Below are 22,282 nucleotides of genomic sequence, written 5' to 3'. Positions count from 1 at the left end.
ATTAATTTTGGTTTTGGGGTTTTCTCGTTTTGTTGATTTCAGCCCTTAAACTTCTTTAGAGCCTATGTGAAGAAAATCAGTTAAATGTGTAATTGCATTAAAAAAATATCACTTAACATGAACTAAACACCATACAACTTGAGTATATTGGTGAGATGGGCAAAGATTACATATATGCTGTCAGTCCCTTGCTCGAAGATGCTCTCATGGACAGAGACCTTGTTCACCGGCAGACTGCTGCATCTGCTACTAAGCACATCGCTCTAGGTGTTGCTGGCCTGGGTTGTGAGGTTGCTCTTGTCCATTGCTTAACTTTGTCTGGCCCAACATATTTGAGACATCTCCCCATGTCATAAATGCTGTCATGGAGGCAATTGAGGGGATGAGAGTCGCATTAGGTGCTGCTGTGATTTTGAACTATTGTCTCCAGGGCCTTTTCCATCCAGCAAAGAAAGTGCGTGAAGTTTACTGGAAGATCTACAACTCACTGTATATTGGTGCACAAGATGCACTTGTTGCTGCTTATCCTGCCTTGGAGGATGATGGGGATAATATCTTCAGCCGACCTGAGCTGACAATGTTTGTATGATCAATGTGAGTGTTGCTTATTTCATAGTCCCAACTTACATTGTGCAGTAATTATTCATATATCTTCAGTTATAAATTTGTAAGTTTAGATCATGCAGCATAAATTTGTTGTTTAAGTGTTTATTATTATAGTAGCAAGCCCTTATTCATCTATTGCACCGTCCGAATGATTCCTTTAGTTTGCTTCTTTGTGTTTCCATTCCACAATTTCTCTAAATGCCCTCTCTTGTATGATTCCTTAAGTTCTCCTTTTTGAAAAGTGTTTCATCATCCTGTACCATCCCTTTATAAATGATCATCTTCATGATGCACATGCTATTAGACCCTGAGATGACTATGGGACATGATGTTTAATTATACAAGGATGTCAAATTATGGACTTAAATAGCAGTTTTGACAACATCATCCTTGTCCTGCTAAAGATGTCAGTTTACTGGACCTAATGTCAGGGGTAGCAGTTATTCTGTGCTCTGTACTTTTTGTCTGTTCTTTGTTTGGTTGCAAAGGTCTGACATTGAAATGAATTGGCAGGCTGGGTGCCCATGTCCATGTATCGTCATTCGTATTCATGTGAAATTAACTGGGTAGTATTCGAGTTAAAGCTTGTAATTGACTTATTTGGTGTTACTGTTACATCTGTGATGATTATTATTGAAGTTTCACCTTTTTTGTATTTGCAGGATTCCTTCTGAAGGGGGTTGCATAATTACGAATTATTTTTCTTGTTTACTCTTGTTTTTCAATGTTTAAGAATTACTTTTTGGGTTTACTCTAATGCTAAAGTGTTGTATTTTCTGTCATTATCTGATGTACTAAGCATGTTGAAATTTCTGTTTTCAAGATTCTGGACCTGGTTTCTAAAGAGTTTCACTGGTTTTATAGACAACCTGAGGATAGGATGCCTTCTTGCCCGCAGCATGTCAACTTTGGCAACCTGGTGAAATGTTATGGCATGTCAGATGCTTCCCTTATGATATGCAAACTCACTATGCTTTGTAGGATGTTACATAATGTGATAAATCATTGACAATGTACTTCTCTGTGTTTTATCACCTGCACTGTTGGCATGCCTGGAAAAGTTGGGTTACTCATTTATTGTCTTTCTCATCATCTCATGCAGCGTGCCATGATCTTATCACTATTGTATCTTGCACTACACTATCACTGTGCTTGTCTCGTCCCTCCTGGTCGCTGAAGATTTTTTTTTAACGAACTGGTACAAGAATGTGGCCATTTCATATAATAGAGAAGAGTATGGTTGCTGAAGATTGTTGAATATATTTTTTTTTCGTGCTTTAAGATGATGAATAGTTGAAAAGCGTCGTCTAGCAGGGATGAATACCATATCATAGTTGATATGTGTGAATGGGGTAGTTATACAGCTACGAAATGGCAGAGCTAATTTTACATAGACAATTTACCCTTTGCACTGTGTTCTTACTTGCAAAATGTTCGTGGATGTTTGCTTGTTTCTAAATGGTTCCAACTTCACAGGATTGACTGCATGTTCTGATTCAAATGGCAACTGTGAATAGTGGATGTGTGACCCATGGCCTTTGCCATCAAGCAAGAAGAGGGCTGTCAAATGCGTCAGTTATGGGGCCTCATTACTTAGAAATAGTAAGCAGTATATACATCAGTTATAAGGTTGTACAGTACATCGAAGCAAAGAAAAACAGAAAGTCCATGACTGAAATGCAAAAAAAGAATCAGCACGATCAGGTTGTTTGCTGTTCTGATTTTCTCTCCTGTGGTTATTACTTCAATTCCCATCAATGCTAAAAACTAGTTTAAACTATCTGAATATTCAGTAGTTTATTCTGGAAAAAATTTTGTGGCCTGCTTTGTTGAACTTGCCATTTGCAATTTTCTTAATATTTGGTCTGAGATGGTTCTAGTAAGAGTTTTTTGTTTCTTCCTGAGCCTCTTTATATCTTTTAACCATATTCCAAATTTGGGAAACCCTCTTAGGCATGTTGGACATCTGAATTATGAAACTCTTATTGTTAATGCAGGTGGCTGGTGTGCTTTAGTCAGCTTCGAAATAAAAAAGAAAATGTGCTCTAGTCTTCGTTTTTCTCTTTCAACATTTCATCTCACTTTCCTTCATGTTTATTGGTGGGATAAACCTAATCTTGTTGCCATTTTTCACTCCTTGCATCTGACTGCTTTGTCCCTTTTGCCGGAATTATTAGGGGTGTTTGGATCCATAGACTAATTTTTAGTTCGGGTCACATCGGATGTTTGGATACCAATTAGAAAGACTAAACATGAACTAATTATAAAACTAATTGCATAAATGAGGGCTAATTCGCGAGACGAATCTATTAAACCTAATTAATCCATAATTAGCACATCCTTACTGTAGCATCACATGGACCAATCATAGACTAATTATGCTTAATAGATTCGTCTCGCGAATTAGCCTCATTTATGCAATTAGTTTTATCATTAGACTATATTTGATACTCCTAATTAGTGTACAAACATCTGATGTGATAGGCCTAAAGTTTAGTCTGAGGTATCAAACACCCTCTGATATTCATGCCACTTCTGTGGCAACAGTTTTCAGTGTTTTGGCGTCAAGCCTTTGATATCTGTAGATGTTCGTCACTGTATGCTTGTGGACAGTGGACTGATGAGCGACAAGGCATGGCTTGATGAACATCTGTTACCTATCTAGCAAAAGTCATACACAAGCAAAGCGCACGAGCTCTGCTTCCGGGTTTGCCCTAGTAGTTGGAGAAGATATTGCAATGTTTCTTCTCTGTTAACCTGCCGTCAGATACACTATTTTGCTCTACTACAGTGCTACCTGGATGATGCTCGCTCGCTCTGTCTCGGTATTAGAATGCTCTTTGCCCTTTTCGTTTTCCTTTTTTTTTTTCTTTCACAGAGTTTTTTTATCGCTTCTTTATGGGCCTGTATTTCGCCTTTACTTGTTGGGCCGAGTAATTTGGGCCTATGGTATCAAATACGTGCGTGGCACGGTCCAGTTACTAAATGAAGATCGACCTGGCTTCTGGCCTCATAAACATTGTTGTTTGATTGTTTCTTTTCTTTTGTTGATTGACAAGGGCATATCGAAAAGCGACACTGTTCGCTCGACATGCTTCAGGTACAAATTTCCAGGGCCAAACACGCCCGAGTTGAACCCTCAGGTTTCTAACTGCAATAGCTAGTCAGCTAATCGCACTTGTACGCAGACACCGAATCAGATCAGGGTTCAGGGGCACCGATAATTTTGCAGCACACACACATATCGGTAAGTAGTTCTTGACTCAAAACGCGATTAGCCCATTACGTATCGGTAAACTGAAGCCAAGACCGGAATTACCGCCGTAACAACCAGCGCTCTTTTTTTTACATGCCATCTTCCCCATTCAAAACAGTGAAACACCGACCTTCCTGCGAACGACAAGAACCCCTTACCAGTTTTCCTCGAAATGCCGGTTACAACTTGGGAGTTCCAGGCGCTAGACAAAACGGCGACCAAGCGTGACATGGCCTAAAATACTCGGGCGTTTGACTTTGTGCGCTACAGCTTCGATCTCCATACCCAAATGCAGTATATCCCGTTGCCCATACCCATCGATCTGGGGAAACAAAATATACTATGCTGCAGTCCACGAGCAGCAGCAGCCGTGGGCTTTGCTGATGGAGCCGACGGTTCGATCGACAGGATACACCCGCGGCTGCAGACACCGATGCTGCAGCCGCAGGCTAGCGGGCAAGCAGAATCATGGGCGCCACCACGAATCACGCGGGGAGCGCAGGCAGAGGCACCAACTCAGAGGCCGGCGAATCTCAGGCAGCCGGACAGACATCTCCCTCCCTCTGACCCTCTTCTCTCTTTTTGTCTGTTCGCACGGGCATCCATCGCGGCCTAGCTAGCGGACGCTACGCTACGCTCCAACAGGCGCCCGATCGAGATCGAAAGCTCGCGGGGCCAGGGCGTTGACATCTTCGCCTCGATCGCCTGTCCCCGCGCGCTGGCCGCAGGCGTCGCGTGGCAGCGCATAGCCATAGCATAGCATTGCGCGCCCTGACGCGATGGAACAGCGCATCCCGCAGCCGGCCGGCACGTCATGTGCCCGCCGCGTCCGCAGTACGTACACGCGTGTATCCCCGCGCCCCGGGACGCGCTTTCGCGTCGGTCCAGGCGGCTGCTGCCGTGCCTGCTGCCTGGCGTCTGCGCGCGGGCGCGGGGGGAGCCCATCCGTGCGCGAGCGGGCAGGTGCACACTGCGCTGCGCACGCATGGACGCATGGTTCGGCAGCCCAAGCGCACCGGCGCTGTTCGTTGCGCGAGTGGAGTGTCAACCAGGGTTTTGGCCGGGGGTTCCCGGCTTCCGGCCCGAGCTCGACCGGCGGTCCGATGACGAGCTGGGGATTGTGGAAGTGGGGAGTGGATGGTTGGTACGAGACAGGTGGGAAGGATTGCAGGTGGTTTCCGTATCACCGCGGTCGCTTTTGACGGCGACCGGACGCTGGTAAAAGTCCGGTCGTCAGTGCGAGATGGCTGATGGCCGATGGGATCTATCAGTGGGCGGCAGAACGGGGATGTGTTCCTGCCGTCGTGTCGAACTGGATGCCACCAGGTCCCTTTAGCTGTTTGTTTGAGTTGAAACAGATGGGTCTTGGGTTGTATGCTTTCTCCAATCAGGCAGGCTGCAGGCATACGGCGATCCCTGACTTCTTGTTGCACGTACAATGTGTAAAGTTTAGTAGAACGTGGCTGCCTACCTTAACTTACCACGTCTGTGTGTTAACTTACCACGTCTGTGTGTTGATTTATATAGGCAAGTACCCAAAGAGATTACATCAGAGTTTGTTTACAGAATAGTTGAACTCGAGTTACAACTCTATCTCTAAGAGAATCTATCTCAACCGAGTCCAGCCAAATCTAATTCATGGACGCAGCCATGTTTGTTACATTGTAGATTACAGATATTATTTAACACCCCCCAATCTAAACTACTTCTTCTTGCCAAGGTTTAGATTGTGTTTAAAGTCTTCAAACTTCTAAACCGAGAGAGCCTTTGTAAATCCGTCAGCAAGTTGATCTTTAGAAGGAATAAACTGAACCTCTAACTGCTTGTTGGTGACTCGTTCGCGAACAAAGTGAAAGTCTACTTCAATGTGCTTTGCCCTAGCATGAAAAACTAGGTTAACTGATAGATATGTTGCTCCTAAATTGTCACACCATAAGCAGGGTGGTCGATAAAGACGAACACCAAGTTCAGCCAATAGAGATTCCAACCAGATTACTTCAGCTGTCGCATTTGCCATTGATTTGTATTCTGCCTCTGTACTTGATCTAGAAACTATAAACAATAGCATGTTTTCTTGCACTCCAGGACACCAAGTTTGGACAAAAAATATTACAAAACCTCCTGTAGATCTCCTATCATCAATGCTATCAACCCAATCAGCATCTGAGAATGCACTTAGTAATGTAGAACTTGACTTTTGTATTATTAGCCCAACATCAAGAGAGTACTTAATATATCTCAGAATCCTCTTTGTTGAAGACCAGTGAACAGTAGTTGGTGCATACAAGAATTGGCAAACTTTATTTACAGCAAAGGCAAGATCAGGACATGTCAAGGTAAGGAATTGAAGAGCCCTCACGATACTTCTATACCTTGTACTTTGTTCTGGATTTAATTGCTCTCCTTCAAACTGAGAAAGCTTCTCTGAAGCTGAGAGAGGAGTAGGCGAGAGCTTACATGTCATCATACCTGATCGAGTGAGAATATCTCTAGCATGCTTCTCTTGAGATAGTACCACATGGTCTCCTTGTCTTACAACCTTTATCCCAAGAAAGTAATGTAAATCACCTAGATCTTTAAGAGCAAATTCCTCACCAAGAGCATGAAGTAGACGAGTGATTGCACTTTGAGAAGAACTGGTAACAATTATATCATCTACATAAATGAGCATATAGATTGTCACCTTTTCCTTGAGAAAAATAAGGAGTGAAGTTGGGAGTCTACGAGTTCATACTCAATGTACTGGCTCTTGAACTGCTCCCGAAGTTCATACTCAATTTGCCCCTCCGACTACTTCTGTATGGTCCATCCGGGGTTGGAGCTTCACTCTGAAGAACTTCCTGAATAACCAGAAGTGGGGCTGAACGCTCAGGAATGCCTCGCAGAGGTGCACAAATATCGCAATGTGCAAAATGGATTTGGGGTTGAGGTGGACTAGCTCCAGATTGTAGTACCTCAAAAGGCTCAGAAAGAAGTCGGATGACGGCAAACCCAATCCGCGCTCAATGAAATGCACGAAGATGACTGTCTCATCGGGGTAGCTTTCCAAAGGCTAGGGATTGCCGGCTGCTTCCCTCCAATCAATGAACTCCTTCTCTTGGAGTAGATCTGCATCCACCAGTGCTTGGACGTCTGCATCTTTCAAGACAGATTTCTTCCAAGCACAGGTCTGATTCGGCGGCACCATCTGGTCGGTCTTCCCATAATTGGGCGCCGGTAGCCAGATCTCTTTCTCCTTCTGGGCGGCCTTGCGTTTCTTCGTCTCCGCCACCTTGCTCGAGGATGCCTTCTTCGGTGCCATTGCTCCGATGGTCTTCTAGCGCATGATCTGGAGGGCTAGAGAGTGGGGGGTGGCGGCGCTCGAGCTTGGGAATGGCAGGTGGCGGCACTAGGGCTATAGTGCAGGAGGTGAACGGGCGCACTAGCTTGGGTGAAATGGAAGGGGATAACTCCCTCTGATATTTATAACCGCGGTACAGTTAACCGAGAGGCAAAAATTATGAGGAATATTCCATTTTTAAAGCCCTCAGTTATCACCGGAATGGTTTCCAATTTTTTTGAAGAGATAAGATTTCTGAAGGTGAACGGTCACGATGACCAGTGGTTGACCCTTATACCCAAACTAGTCGTGTAATGGCTCGGAGGATGTGTGCCACGTGCCCGTTGGACAAAAAGTTTTTTCTTTGGGTTTTAAGGGGAAAAAGATGTGACCCTTAGCCTGATTCTTTGATTCAACCTAAGGCTCGGGGGCTACTCCATATGGAGTGCGATTTTCATCGCACTTCCATATAAAATTCAAGATTTAAGATTCAAGAGCAAGTTAAATGAGGCTTGAGCATCTTCTAGCCGTATAGTAGTACTCGAGCACATTTGAAGAATCAATCCGTTGGAGTACTCAAAAGAAGCACCACAAACTAGTCGGAGATATTTACAAAAGTACTTGACTGCTGCATTTGACTAAAAAGTACTCGGGGGTTTGTCGACCATACAACTATGGGCCCACTGGGACGCTTGGGCGGTCCTAGATACGGGGTTGTACACCAAGACGTGTTAGACATGGAGACTACGGTGCAGGACGGCGTGGTCTACGTGGAGGAAAAGGACTAGTTGAGGATTAGGAAACTACTCATCGCAATTAGAGTAGGACTCTCTAGTCGAATCCGACTAGTACTCTTGTACAACATGACCTATAACCCAACCCCCGGCAATATAAGGCGAGGCAGGGACCCCCTCCAAACAATCATCAATCAATACAAATCCAACCAACAGACAGGATGTAGGGTATTACGCGACATAAGTGGTCCGATCCTGTCTAAATCGTGTGTTCGAGTTTACCTTTGAGTTTCTGGTCTTCGACAAACCCCACGCATAAAGCACTACCTCGGGTACCTTCTCGGTAGGTTGCCGGGTCTGAATACCGACGGAGGTTTACATGAAAAGGAAGCGAGGCATCCAACCAAAAGATACTAATTCCTCCTAAAATTCCTAACACATCGAATGTTTAGATACTAATTAGGAGTATTAAACATAGATTAATTACAAAACCAATTGCACAGATGGAGACTAATTGGCGAGACGAATCTATTAAGCCTAATTAATCCATAATTTGACAATGTGATGCTACAGTAAACATGTGCTAATGATGGATTAATTGGGCTTAATAGATTCATCTCGCGAATTAGCCTCCATCTGTGTAATTAGTTTTATAATTAAGCTCATGTTTAGTTCTTCTAATTGGCCTCCGAATATTTTCCTCACATAAGGACTTCGAAAACACCAAATTTAACTGAATAAGTAAAGAAAATGGGTTTATTAATTATTTTTGTACTTGTTGTTTTATTTTCCAATTATTTCTTCAACTGAGAGAAAGAAAAAGAGTAGTAATAATTCTCTTATCCCATTTGGAAGGATGGGACGTTAATTTTAGTCCGGATTATCCAAACACATCTGACAGAACTGTCACAGTGCCCGTATTCTCCCGTCCCGAACTTTATGAGCTCAGCACAGGTAATCATTGGAGCTAGGGCCCTCCCGAGCCCGAGCCCCAAGTGGAGAGGTGTGAACGGACCTGAATGAAGTCTTTTGGGAGAAGATTCTCTGCGGCCCCCGAAGGAGAAAGAGAGAGTAATAAAAAAATAAAAAGGCTTTATGTGTATAAAAACACTGCCTCCCCTCCTCGATCTACCCAACTGGTCAGGACTCAGGAGTGCAAGTCAAAGGGGCCCCAAGATGGTCAGTGGTAATAAACACCATGCACCTGCCACGCGTATCTATAAACAAACTCTGCAGGCAAATGGTCAGTGGTCAGTCCACTCCTGTAACGATCTTTGACAAGCACCAGTACTCTTGTCCTGCAAGGCTCTGATGAAAGAACCATTTTTTTTAAAAAAAAAGACAGGAAGAAGAAGCATCTTCCAAGTTAAGTGTAGCTTTTTTACTTGGTAAACCATGGTCACTTTGTGCAATTGATGAATTCAAAAGATCGTGCAAGGAGGAAATATTTCTGTGCATTACCTTTCTAGAATTTTTCCAAAAAAACGATAGTAGAGGACTAGAGGTACCATGCTATATCTTTTATAAGGAATAATTATGAATAACAATAAAGTAGTACATTGTAGGATTATTAGGTAGGAGTACCATCCAGCAGAGGAAGGGGCATCTGGCCGGTAGATTGCATGTATACCTGATGTAACTGAAATGCCAATCTGCCACCATAAATTATGGGATGGATCAGAGGGTTTTCTAAAGTAGCAGAGACAGGCCGATCACATGACGTTGAACCTGATTGAAAGCTTTCCCCGTCGATTGGCTGCTGGTCCAAAGGGAGCGAGTAAACAATGAGGCAAGTGGCTGTGGATCGCCACAGAATTTGCCCCTTGCCCCCTTGGACCATGCACGTTCCGTGACTTGTTTGACCAGATCAAATAAAACACTCACATGATCTGAGTAAGCTAATAAGCTTGCTAGTGCTAACAAAGCAGCCTGTTTCCATTCTCACTGTTGTGTACAACGTAGTATGAACCAGAAGCCGGGAAAGAGATCCGGGTAAATCCTGTGCCAAAAGCTGAGAGAGCCTAGCTAAAGGGGAATGTAGGCATGAGCGAACAGCAGTTCCAACTCCCAACTCAAACCCAGATGATCACATCACTTTCAGGATAAAACGTAAAGGGAAGTTGCCCATGGGCCATCCTTTTTCCACACCATCTTATCTGAGTGGGGGGCATGGAAACGAGGGGGCCTCCCGGCCTATGAGACCTCTCCACTTGCATGGCTGCATGCACTCCTTTCCTTCGCTTTGCCTTGCTTTGCCTGCCCGTGGCCATCAGAGCATACTACAGGAGGCCATGGTCAGGATTACGACCCGGTCAAATTGGTGGCTGGGTGATCTAGTCGGAAAAGTGAGAGGCATGCATGGCGAAACCGAGACATTTCAGCTTTCAGCTTTTTGGAGGAGTTTTGGATTCTTTTGACGGGATCAAAACGTGCTCGTTTAGTTTGGAAAAGGAGGGTTACCGGTAAGACCGTAAGACTATTAGACTAATGTCTGGCTGCTGTTAATCGTTATCGCACGAACACTGTTCGTGCACAGGTGACACATATCTGCAGGACTGAGTCTCTTTGAGCAAGAACAAGGTCCAAAATGACCCCAAAATATCAAAATTATTATATTTGTGGGGTGTATTTAATTTTTTTTATCAGGGAGCAGAGTGGTTATTTATGTGTAGTGATGTTTTTGTTAAAACAAACTGATAGGCATGAAAACAGAATGATCATTTACTAGTGCTACGACTATTTACAGTTAAACTAGTGCCTACACGGTGGTCGTACGTCATGCTCATGGGAGGCCGATGTCACACTGGTCCAAGCTGAGCATGTTGGCGGTCCAAGGGCAGCGTTTCACTCCTTCGACGATGGGTGGTTTGTTAGGTCTGTGAGCCTGTCTAGCTAGATCAAGTCAAGTCCATATGCAATAAACTATTCAATTCCCATGCCGTGGTTGTTCCATGCCGTGCAAGCATCAAATTCAAGTCCTCCCACGATCTACGTGCTCGGTAATAAAGCAAACTTCTCACCGTGCTTCATTCCACAAACCACAAAAAAATCTCCATTAGCTAGGCGATTAATCAAACACCTAACAAGAAAAATTAAGATACTACTAGCAGCTTGGGAACAACGCTATTATAGCTCATACATGGCAGTACGTGATCGACGGGCCAAGCTACGGATCGACACCGTACTGTTTGGTGCCGCTTTCCTGGCTCACTTTCACCCGAGTAAGTACAAGGGGTTAGAGTTGATTGCGGATGCTTTGCCGACCCCAGCAGGCAGCAGCTAGGGCTATATATGCGTTTGGCAGCCTAGCCACTTGATCACTGCTCACTCGTTCGTCGTAGGCTCGTAGCCTGAAGCCATGCCACGGCAAAGATATGTTGCGTGCACGTATACCTCCTTTCACAGGTGAGAGAAAGCTAGAGCTAGCACAGAATAAGTTGGCTCTTGGTGGCCGGCGGCTACTCATTCCGATGGAGACTGAGCATTGCTCAAACCATGCAAGTTAACATCGTGCGCATAAAAAGCGTAGTTTAATCTCGACATCTCGAGATACTCAGTGCTCTCTAGCAGCTAGGAGGAGGAGTAACTGCTAGCATCATTCTAGGTAGCCGTCTCTAGAGTCTCTAGGCTGTGTGCTGATTTCGTCGCGAGAGATACATGATCGAACTGATCCTGCGGTGGAGTAGTAGGTAGTAAGGCGTTGTTTAGTTCACCGTCAAATCCCAACTTTGACACTATACAAAAAGAAAATTTCCCATCACATCAAACTTGCAGTACATGCATGAAGTATTAAATGTAGACGAAATTAAAAACTAATTACACAGTTTTGTTGTACTTTGCGAGACGAATCTTTTGAGCCTAATTAGTCAATGTTTGGATAATAATTCATAAATACAAACGAAATGCTACAGCGTGCTACAGTGCTGGTACAGTGATTTTGACACTTCAAAATTGAGCAACTAAACATGGCCTAAACCTTTTTGGGGTACGGTTCGGCGCATGTCACGGTCGGTGGCTGCCTAGCCGTGCAAGGCTGATCGAACTGACGGCGGATTGCTGGCGCGCGCGGCGTCGGGGAGAACCACGTGTTCGCTCCCGCCCCCGCCGATGGATCAATCAGCGGCACGTCGTCTCCGGCCGCTTGCGTCCCCGCGCATGTCATCGTGCGTAAGCCGTGGCGAGGGGTGGTGCGCGCGCGCGCGAGCGAGCGAGAGAGCGAGAGAAATGGCAACGTGCCCAATGGGAGGTATTAGCGGGAGGCGTCTGCGGCGCGAACCGCGGACCAGCACGCTCGGTGCGGGGGCGTGCGTGTCCGCACGCGGGTGGTCCGCTCCGCCCGGCGCGCGCGCGACGAGGATGGGTGATGGATGGATGGATGGGCCGGTCGATGGCGACGTCGACGGGCGGGGGCGCCGCCGAGAGGGACGTGCGGCTGCTACCCGCGCCGGTCGATCCGTTTCGTTGGTCATGGGATCAGGCCGGACTTGGAGGTCCCGATCCTCGCCATGGGATTCGATTCGTGGGTGGGCAGCTTGAATCCACCGCGCGCAGCAACTGAGGGCGGCATTACTACTGTTACTAGGTCAACGTTGTCATGCTATCTAGTAGCTGCTACCTTACCTCTTGTCGAGACACAAACACTGCAGAAACGTACGCTGCTCGTGACAGTACACGCATAATACGTGTCGCCAGGGCCCAGGGATCGCTCCAGTTTGAATCAATCACCTGCCATATATCGGAGTAGATGCTCTGCTAATGTTGGGTAGATTCCCCACACGCGCCGAAACCTCGTCTCGAAAAGCAAACGCACGGTAAAAAGAAAAAAACTATGTCCAAAAATATGTGCATGAACCAAACAAAACAAAGCAGCCGCTCGGCGCGCATGCAATGCACCGGAATCTTTTCGTACGTGATGATGTACCGGAACGCCGCCGTGTCTCCCCGGCGACGCATTTTCAAACGCAAATATTCTCCGCAGTCGCGGCCCGGCAGGTCCAGCAACGTTCCATCGATGTGGAGCAGGTGAGACCACGCCATATTCTAAGTGATTTGATCTAAAGAAACAGGCGGATCCGACGTTTTCTAACGTTCTCTAGATTCGACGATCTCTATAATTTTCTTCCCGGAATGATACAACATCAGATTGTTATCATTCAATAATGTTTAAGACTAAGAACTAGAAGAAGAGACTTTGGAACAAGTCAAACCATGAGAGGGATTAGGTCGCTGGGACAGTAACATGAGTCACACTCACATGTCACAGGGGCGCGCTGCAGAGCGAGAGAGATTATAAAAGGATTGGACCCGGGCCAACTTGCTTGCTTGCTTGGGGGGCGGCGTCGTCTGAGGCTGATGAGCATAGGATACGCTGATTAGCGGTTGGTTTCTCTGCCTCCTCCGTTGACGGGTCTGCTGCGTGCTCCTATAGGATCATCGGCTGATAATCTATATGGGGGCGAAAGCGTCCTGCATCATGTGGCGCTTGTTCGCTTGCGCGCCTTCAGATTTACGATTTTGACCTTGGGCTTGGACGTTTCCCCAAGTTTAACTTCAGTTGTCAAAGCATCTACCGGATAATAGTGACATCCCTCCTACCGCCATAAACGCGCGCGGCTCTCTTGTTATCTTTTTGGGTTCTCTCTCTCTCTCTCTCTCTCTCTCTCTCTTTTTAATGATTTTTTTTAATGAAGGATGATCTTTGGTTCACAGTATAATCCATGGCTCTTGTGAATGAAGTAGTATGTGGTGATATCTAGCAAACATCGCATTCAATGTTTGAAATTGCAAAAACGACTAGAACTGCTACTAGTGGTGTTTTAAGATTGGACGAAACCATGACAAAAATAAAATCAATACAATTAAGCGTGGAACGAGCACTTGCCATGCCCAAAAAAATCATAGACTCGCTGTTCACGACAAGATCCAAGTTTTGGAGCTGGGGGGGCCCTGCGTCATGCTACTACTTTTCTTAGGCGGAACAAGCGGCAGCTTTCAAGTCCAAAATAGAGGCTACACATGCAGTCACGCATGCCAGGCCTCGTCTAAGAAAGGCCTTTTTTCCATGGACCGGACCAGCGTGGGGTGGACAACATGGCGGTGATCGGGAGTCACGTTTTTGCAGCTATGTACCACTAGCTAAAAGGAGGATAGATACCAGTTTCCCCATGTCAGCTCGGTCTTTTCTAGATGGCGTGGCTATAGTCGGCTAAGCACCCCAGTTTAGACCAGGGGTTGATGTGGTTTCACCCCCCTGCTCCCATGCCAAACTCGTACCGACTCCTTTCTGCACCCGGTTGGCCTTTCCCAAGGCGCAAGCTACACGTCTAGCTAGATATATCTGCCGGTGTAGATAGTGATACTAGTAGCAATCTCGATGGGTTTTGTGACGATCACCCACTCATCCTTTGCGCGAAAGATTGTTGAGATCATGTTATATTCCGGGCGCAGTGTGAACATTCTTCACTGCATAGTGTGATTAGTTTACCCGATGCCATCAGGTTATAATAATAAACTACCCCAGTCATACATGCTTAGTACTCATTTTGTTCCAAATTGTAGGTCGTTATATCTTTTCTAGGTTATCTACAAAAGCTAAAACGACCTACAATTTGGAATGGAGGGGGTATGTATTAACGTACTCCTACATGATAAAACTTCAAGTAGATCGGAGAGATCATACGGTCAAATTCTTCTTCTCTGTTTTTTTAGAAAGGTATAATACGGTAAAATTCGCCAGATGTCATCCATATTCAGGTCTACCATAATGTCGCGAGCCCAATTTCGCCACGCCCATACGTACGTTCGGTGTATTCAGAAAACAGCCAAAAACCGCACACCGGTCGCCCAATGAAGTAGCAGCTCTGTCGATGGGGGTGGATCGATCTAGGAATCGACGGCAGGAGTAGCCGCGCGGTTAAACAAAGCGGCCAGCCAATCAACGAGAGTCGAGAGACCTAGCCGATCGAAGCACGGAGCCGCAGGCGTGGGCGACCGACGTGGCCTGGTTGGCGCGCAACCGGCCAGTGGCTGGATCGGGGTACGGTAACGGTTGGACCCCGCGACCAGGGACCGACCAGCGCCCGTCGCCGTCCCCGGCTGGACCGGGCTTTCCGAGACAAAAAGCAGGCGCGCACCCACCAAACCACCCTTTCTCCTCTCCACCGCCCCGTCACCTGCCGCCTGCGTGAGCCCGCGCCTTAAATGCGGGCGCGCCGCAGGGGCCAGCCAGGGCCACACCACCTCACGTACGCCGCAGGCGCCATCGGCAGGCAGGCAGGGCCGCGCGCTGCCGATCCGCAACGGCCGCCCCCCGCCCCAGATCCGGAGCCGGCACGTACGCTGGTCGGTCGATCGGCGTCGGCCCCGCGCCCACCCGGCCGCGTGAACAACAGGTGCTCGTACTCCCCGGCCGGCGCGCTCGATCGATCGAGCCGAAACGAGCGCGGGATTCACATCGCGTCGCACCCTTGCACCCGGTCCGCGATCACACGGCGCGCGCGCCACGTTACGGCGCGGCGCCGGCCGCATTCAGACGCCTGCGGCGTTTTGTTAATTCGCTGCGGTCGGGAGGACACGGTTTTGTTTTCTGGGACGCCGAGGCTACGCTGCCTGGCCTGCCTGCCTCGCGGTGCTCCGCGTTTCACACCGGCAGTTGAGCGCCGCGTGCAGAGCTGGCGGGGGGCTGCGCGTTTGTTGTCTGGCCGTTTTGCCGGCCGCTGGCTTTGGCGGTGCGCTCGTGCTCGGCTGATGAGGCAACGAACAACGAGCGACCGACACACGAGCTGCCTGACCGCCATTTGGGGGTAGGGTAACACGTGATTCTTTGGATCGGATCGGATTTACACGCCTGGTACTCTCTTATTAGCGGCCCCGAGGCTTTTGACTCGAATTCTCGGACGGACGGACGGACGCGGCGTAACTCTGTGTGCACGTACAGTACCCAAAGGCCAAAGACATGTTTTCTACGCTGTTACGGCTTCCATTTCCTCTCTCCGGAGAATGGTCCGGTCCGAAGTGATAGACTGGTCGATCGTGGCCATGCATAGCCGTACCAGCGCTGTAGATCTCAACAGTTGGGTTCTGCGGCCAGAGGACCTACAAACAACAGACGAGCGGCTCGAAACTTTATGGGCTAGGAGTAGGAATTTGCTAAGATATTCCTAATTGATAATTATGTACCCATCCCGTTTGGATCCTTGAATTGAATTCTAATAATTATAATTTAGACACAAATTAATTAAGCTAATATAGTTGTATGTGGAATATATTTATATATTATTGTTGGCCATATGGGAAAGATACTTATGTGCTGCACTTTTGCTATAAGGAAGCGAGTCGAAGAGCGTGCTATAAGTTGCACATTAGAAACATAGCATGAGGATCTATAGAATCAATTTCCATCTCCCACCCCTATGAATTTAAGATAAGCTTATATCTAAACTTTGGAAAGTTGTGGAATGCCACATTCCAAGACAAATAGCCTACTCCATTAAGTAGATTCCAATTCCTTCAAAATGAAGGGATCCAAACGGTGCCTAAGAGATCTGTTCCACCTACATCTACTGTCTCTCGTGTGTTCTTCGTGTGTGCCGTGCTTGGGATTGGGAAGGGAGACGGGTCATCTACCATCTTCTCCATGCCTCATCTATTGCCGGGAAGGGAAAACGGATCAGGGGATTCGCAACGACCCCTACAACTTAACACGTTATCATTACCTCTACCATTCAAGGCATGTCGTTCGTGATCCTCGCCGAATCCTCCTCAGTAGACGGATTTAGATGATCGGTAGAACTTGTGGTTCTTAATTGCATAGGTTTTCAGCCCTTGTTGATTTTTCCCAGCATGTACATCTGCCATCTAGCATGCTTATTTAATAGATGCGTTCTATACGTGGATCCCGTAGCAAGCTTTTAGGGTGTTCGTGCTAATCTAGATTGCCAGTTCTTTGTAGATCGGTTCGTTGCATCTTTTTCTTTCACCATCTAGCTTGTGTAGAACCTTTGTAGATCGGTTCTTGTGCTCAAATATTCATTACTAGAGAAATGGTTTCCGTAGCGGTTGGGAACCCCCTTTAGTACCGGTTTCGCAACCGGTATTGTCAAGCGGTACTAAAGGGGTATTAAAAAATAAAATAAATTGAAATCCACCCGCCGGCCCCCGCCCCGCTGCCAGCCTCCCGTCGCCCACCATCGCCGCCGCCGCCTCACCTCGCCGCGCTGCTGCTCCTCACTGCCGGTGAGGGGCGAGCGGAAGGGGGATGGGAGGGGAAGCAAAGGAGGAGAGGAAGGTACCGGTGAGGGTGCTGAGAGAGAGAGAGAGAGAGAGAGAGAGAGGGAGGGAGGGGAGAGATAGAGATAGAGGAGGGGGGAGGAGACGGGATAAGAAGGATAGGACTGCCGGGAGCGGGTAGGGGGGAATGGATGGATAAGGTGGCGGACGGGAGTTTTTAGTACCAGGTGGGAGCTCCACCCGGTACTAAAGGTCACCTATTAGTACTGAGTGGAGCTTCCACCCGATACTAATGGGACTTAGGGCTTTTAGTACCGGGGTGGAGCTCTCACCCGGTACTAAAAGGGGTCACGAGGGGCATCTCGGGAACTATCCGTTAGGTCCGGTACTAATGCTCACATTAGTACCGGGTCTAATTGCAACTGATACTAAGGTGCTGGACGAAAGGTCATTCCCTAATAGTGATTGTTTCTGTCCTGGATGTTCCATCTAGTGCGGCTTAATTCTTTTAATAGATGCATTTGTTTTTCGGTGGCAAAATCTTTTTCTGCCATTAATCAAGGAACGCACCGCTTCATGTGGCTGTTGCTGGCTATCCCATCAAGTACTACGTGAACGCTAGCGGTTAATCATTCTTACGGCACTGGCCACCCCAACACGCATGCCCTTTGCCCGCTGCTTGTACGCCGACACCTTTACAATTGTGATCTTGCTGTCGAGCAAACTAGCCCTGTTCATGGTCCGGTTTGAAACCGGTGAAACCGTGAGACCAACCCGGATAAAACTAGTAGCAAAGTCATAGCGGCTCCGGTTTGGTTTGGTTGGAAACTGTCTAACCCGTTGACCACAGCGCATCATCGCCTTCGTCTTCCGATCCACACCTCCATTGCTCGTCCAAGGTATGCTTCCACCTCGGCTTAATGGAGGATGTGGTGGTGCTTCTCCAAACCGGCCACCACCTCCTCCTTGGCGGTGTTGCAAGAGTGTGGGTCAGAGGACAGTCTCTTCCCTTTTTTTAATATATACTTCTCCCTGTTTCCCTTCCCGGTAATGCCGATCTATTAGTTTGAACTCTAAAGAATATGCGGAGATGTTGCAATCCTCGATTCGTGCCACTTGACTTTGATGATGGAGGACAAGTAAAGGCTATGTAATTGCATTGCAATCTTAGAATTGGGCTGCCAGAGCCGGAGTCGGAGCTTCCCGTCCTCCATGCTTGTATAGATTAGAATGCCACCTCCGCTAGGACGCTAGTATGTAGACCGTGACGTCGCTGCCGCCGCCCTCACCTTCTCCCACGATGAGGCCTCGCCGTCCTCTGCCTCCTGAGTTAGCGGCACGGTGGGAACTCCCACACGTTCTTAGCCGAGTCGAAAGATGCCATGGATATGTCGGGGAGCTCGCCTAGAACGAGGACCACGCGGTACAGGGAGCCGTACATGGCGATAGCCTACAGTGCACCTACCGTGCTACAAGTAGGAAACCGACGCTCCGTCTGGTGACCCACCATCATCGGCCCCGGTGCCACTCCAGGCATGCCCAACCGACGCTCCATCCCCGCTAACGCTGCCACAGGGCGTGTGCAGAGATCTGTAGAGTTGAGTCCCATGGCGACGGTGCCCATGAGCAATCATTGTGCATAGCTAGTAAGGTCCCGTTTGGATACACAGTGCTAAAGTTGCGGTGCTAAACTTTAGCACAACCCTTTTCATTAGCACACCCAAGGGGTGCTAAAGGGGCCAACTTATGCTAAAAGTGGTCCCCAACTCCTCCTTTTATCCGATTGCCCTCGCTATCTCTCTCCTCCCTACCGCTTACCCTCGCTCTCTCTCTCCTTCCTCCCGCAGCGTCTCCCTCCCACAGCTTACCTTCCGCCGCCGCCATCTCCTCCCGCCGCGCAATACTCCAGCCGCCATCCCCGTCCTGCCCGTCCTCCCCTCCAATCCTCCCCTCTCTCTGGTCCTCCGCGTAGCGCCAGCCATCCCCTACCTTTCGCCGCTGCCTTCACCTCTCGCCCGCCCTCCCCTCCTGCCGCCATTCCCGTTGGAAGCTCCTTCCCCTCCCGACGCCTTTCCCTCCCGGTCATCTAGCCTTACCGCCGCCCGCAGATCCTCCTCTCCCCGTCCGCAGGTCCTCATCTCGGCGCTCGCACATCCACCTCTCCCCGCCCGCAGATCTCGTTTCTTTGATCCCCACACCGCCCCCTAGATCCACAAGTTTCTCACCGCCAGTAGTATGCCGGCGTGCCCCCAAAGTACCCCCAGTTTCTCATGGATGGCCACGACGATGATGGATTCAAGGACTTGTTTCCCCAGGCCGATCCACAATCCCCCCCCCCGGGCGGCTTCAATTTCTTCTCTCAGTCCGAATCTTCCCTTCCTCCCCATCAGACACCCGCGTAGGAGCTACGCGCCAGCAAAAAGGAGTGGTACTACAGGGGTAGTTAAGAGGAGTAAATGGGGGGTAAAGTTGATATTTTTCCTCTAAGGTGCTAAAGATTGGCACCCCATCAGTCAGGGATACATCCCAATACCCGCAAGGAAGGAAGAAGTCAAACTCCTACTAGGATTCCCCTGTAATCCTACTAGGACTCATCCCGTGTAATCGTACTAGGACTCATCCCGTGTAATTCTTCTAGGACTCCTCCTTGTAATCCGACTATTACTCTGCCCCTGGAGTATATAAAGGAGGGCAGGGGTACCTAGCTCGGCAAGGTCACATCTCAACACACAAGCGCAGGGCGCAATATACAAACACCCCTAAATAGGACGTAGGGTATTACGCTACTCTAGCGGCCCGAACCTGTCTAAATCCATGTCTCGTGTCCTCGCTTTTACCTTCAAGTTCCAGGTCCGGCGATCCCCCGGTATACATTCTGCTACCTCGGGTACCCCTTGGTAGACGGCCGGTATAAATCACCGACACCATCCAAACAACCTTGTACTAAAGTTTAGCACTTCCTATTTGAGGGTGCTAAAGTTTAGCACAGTGCTAAATTTTAGCACTTGCTATCCAAACGGGACCTAAATCAGGAAAACTGTTGAACCCGCCGGTTTCAAAACCGCACGACTGACTCCCTCGCGGCTTGGTCCGGGTTTTAACCAAAACCCGGTAAAATCGGACCACGTAGAGGGCTAGAGCAAACTAGCATAGATTAAGTGTCTATCTTGATCAGCATGTTAGCATGGAACCTCTGTAGATTGGTTTCATGACTAGTGTTACTTGATCGTACGACTGCTGCATGCGCAAAACTGCATTGCTGCCTGGAGTTGGCCTTGCAGTGTACTGCCTCCTATCAGTACTGCTTCGAGGCCATGCACCCTGCTACGTGCCTCCATGCACTGCCAATAGCCAGATGTGCTACGTGTTCAACCGCCTGTTGCCGGTTCGATCGCATTTTCGCGGCCGCTGCTTGTCGCAGACTAGGCTGTTGTATCTTCATCGTGAGCCGCCCGTCGCCGGCCTCACCATTTGCCGCTGTTGCGGCAACCGTCCACAAGGACCTCGCACCTGAAGTTGTTAATTCTTTTGCAGTATATGTTTCTGTTATCGTTTACATCTTAATAAACCCTGGAGTGTTTGTTAGTCACATGTTTTTAAGCAGCGATAAACTGGCAATGCAGTATAGTGTACATGTGACATTTTTTTTCTTGAAGCAGTTAACCCTGTTATATGTGTGGCTAGCGCATAATAGGTCCTAAAGTACATTACATATTTATACGATCGTTCTAAACATGGGTTTTCACATAACTGTTTTTAAATTGTTGCTGTATCCACGTGCTTCCATAATATATGGTTATTTGCGGTACCTTTTCATGGAAGCTTATGTGTTGCTCCCTTGCATTTATAACGTTGTTGTTTTTCTTGGCTTAATATAATGTTTATATTTTGCTTTGATCGTTATAATGCATGAACAACCAGTAGATTACATATCCCATTAAACTGACTAATCTAAGTTATATTCATGTATACTTACCTGAAGTGTATCACATGATCATATAGGCAATGGGTGACATCGCGGCAGGACAATTTGATTGGGATATTTAACTATTTGACATCCTTACGGATGGCACTTCTCCATTTGCTATCCTTACGGATGCGCTTACATATTTACCATCCCTCTACAAACGAAGCAACACATTTGCCATTTTCGCTGATGTGGCGCGCCAACTCACCCGTGCCAGCATGGATCGAGATGGGAAAAGACCAAAACACCCCTGCCTTATCCCTATCCCCGTCGTTGTGCCCCCTCGCCCGCGACTGGCGCCGCCAGTCGCTCGCGCGTGCCGCCAGGCGCCGGCTGCCCATGCTCCTCGCCCACGACCGGCGCCGCCAGGCGCCCGCGACCATCGTCCCCTCGCCCACGCACGCCGCCTGGCGCCAGCCCCTTGCTCCCATGGCCGGCGCTAGCCCTAGTGGCCGCCGCTCACCCCCGTGGCTAGCGCTAGCTAGGGCCGTCCGCCGCCGCTCATCCTTGTGGCCGGCACTCATCAGGGGCCGACCGTCGCCGCTCGTTCCTATGGCCAGCGCTCGCCGGGCTCCAGCCTCTGGTCCCGTGGTCGGAGCTCGACGGGGCTGGCCACCGCTCGCCGAGCGGCCGCCACTTGCCCGCCCCCCCCCTCGGGGCAGACTCTTCGCAGTCGTTGGCATGCGAGCTCGGTGGATCGAGAGGTTGAAGATGACTTGACGCATGGGTCCCACATGTCAGTGGCACGAGAGAGGGAAAGGGATGGGTAACAGGATAAAGGCAGGGGTATTTTGGTCTTTTCCCATCCTGATTCACGCTGGCACAAGTGAGTTGGCACGCCACGTCAGCGAAAATGGCAAATGTGTTGCTTCATTTGTAGAGGGATGGCAAATATGTATGTAAGGATGGCAAATAGTTAAATGCCCCAGTTTGACTGCCTCATGCTGAATGGCAAGAACTACAACCTGGGTTGTGGACTGTCGTTTCCACCTGGCAGCTATGCAGTTGACTCACACAATCACTCCATGTGCTGAAGCTGCTCCTGCTGTTCCACAGCATGAGAGTGCAAAGGCTTCGATACTCCTCAGGCACCACGTTGTTGTCGTTTGCTATTGACATACTTTTAGTGCCATTTAACTAGTGTTTTCATGCATATTCTTATACTAACCCAC

The 22,282-nt window shown here is 48.3% G+C and overlaps 1 pseudogene; it reads left to right on the top strand.

Moving 5' to 3' along the window:
• Window positions 1-206: 206 nt before the first annotated feature.
• LOC101780554 lies at window positions 207-589 on the top strand (annotated as a pseudogene).
• The last annotated feature ends 21,693 nt before the right edge of the window (window positions 590-22,282 follow it).

This window comes from Setaria italica, chromosome V, assembly GCF_000263155.2.
Source record: "Setaria italica strain Yugu1 chromosome V, Setaria_italica_v2.0, whole genome shotgun sequence".
Classification (NCBI taxonomy): domain Eukaryota; kingdom Viridiplantae; phylum Streptophyta; class Magnoliopsida; order Poales; family Poaceae; genus Setaria; species Setaria italica.
This window is presented reverse-complemented; position numbering and strand designations above follow the sequence as displayed.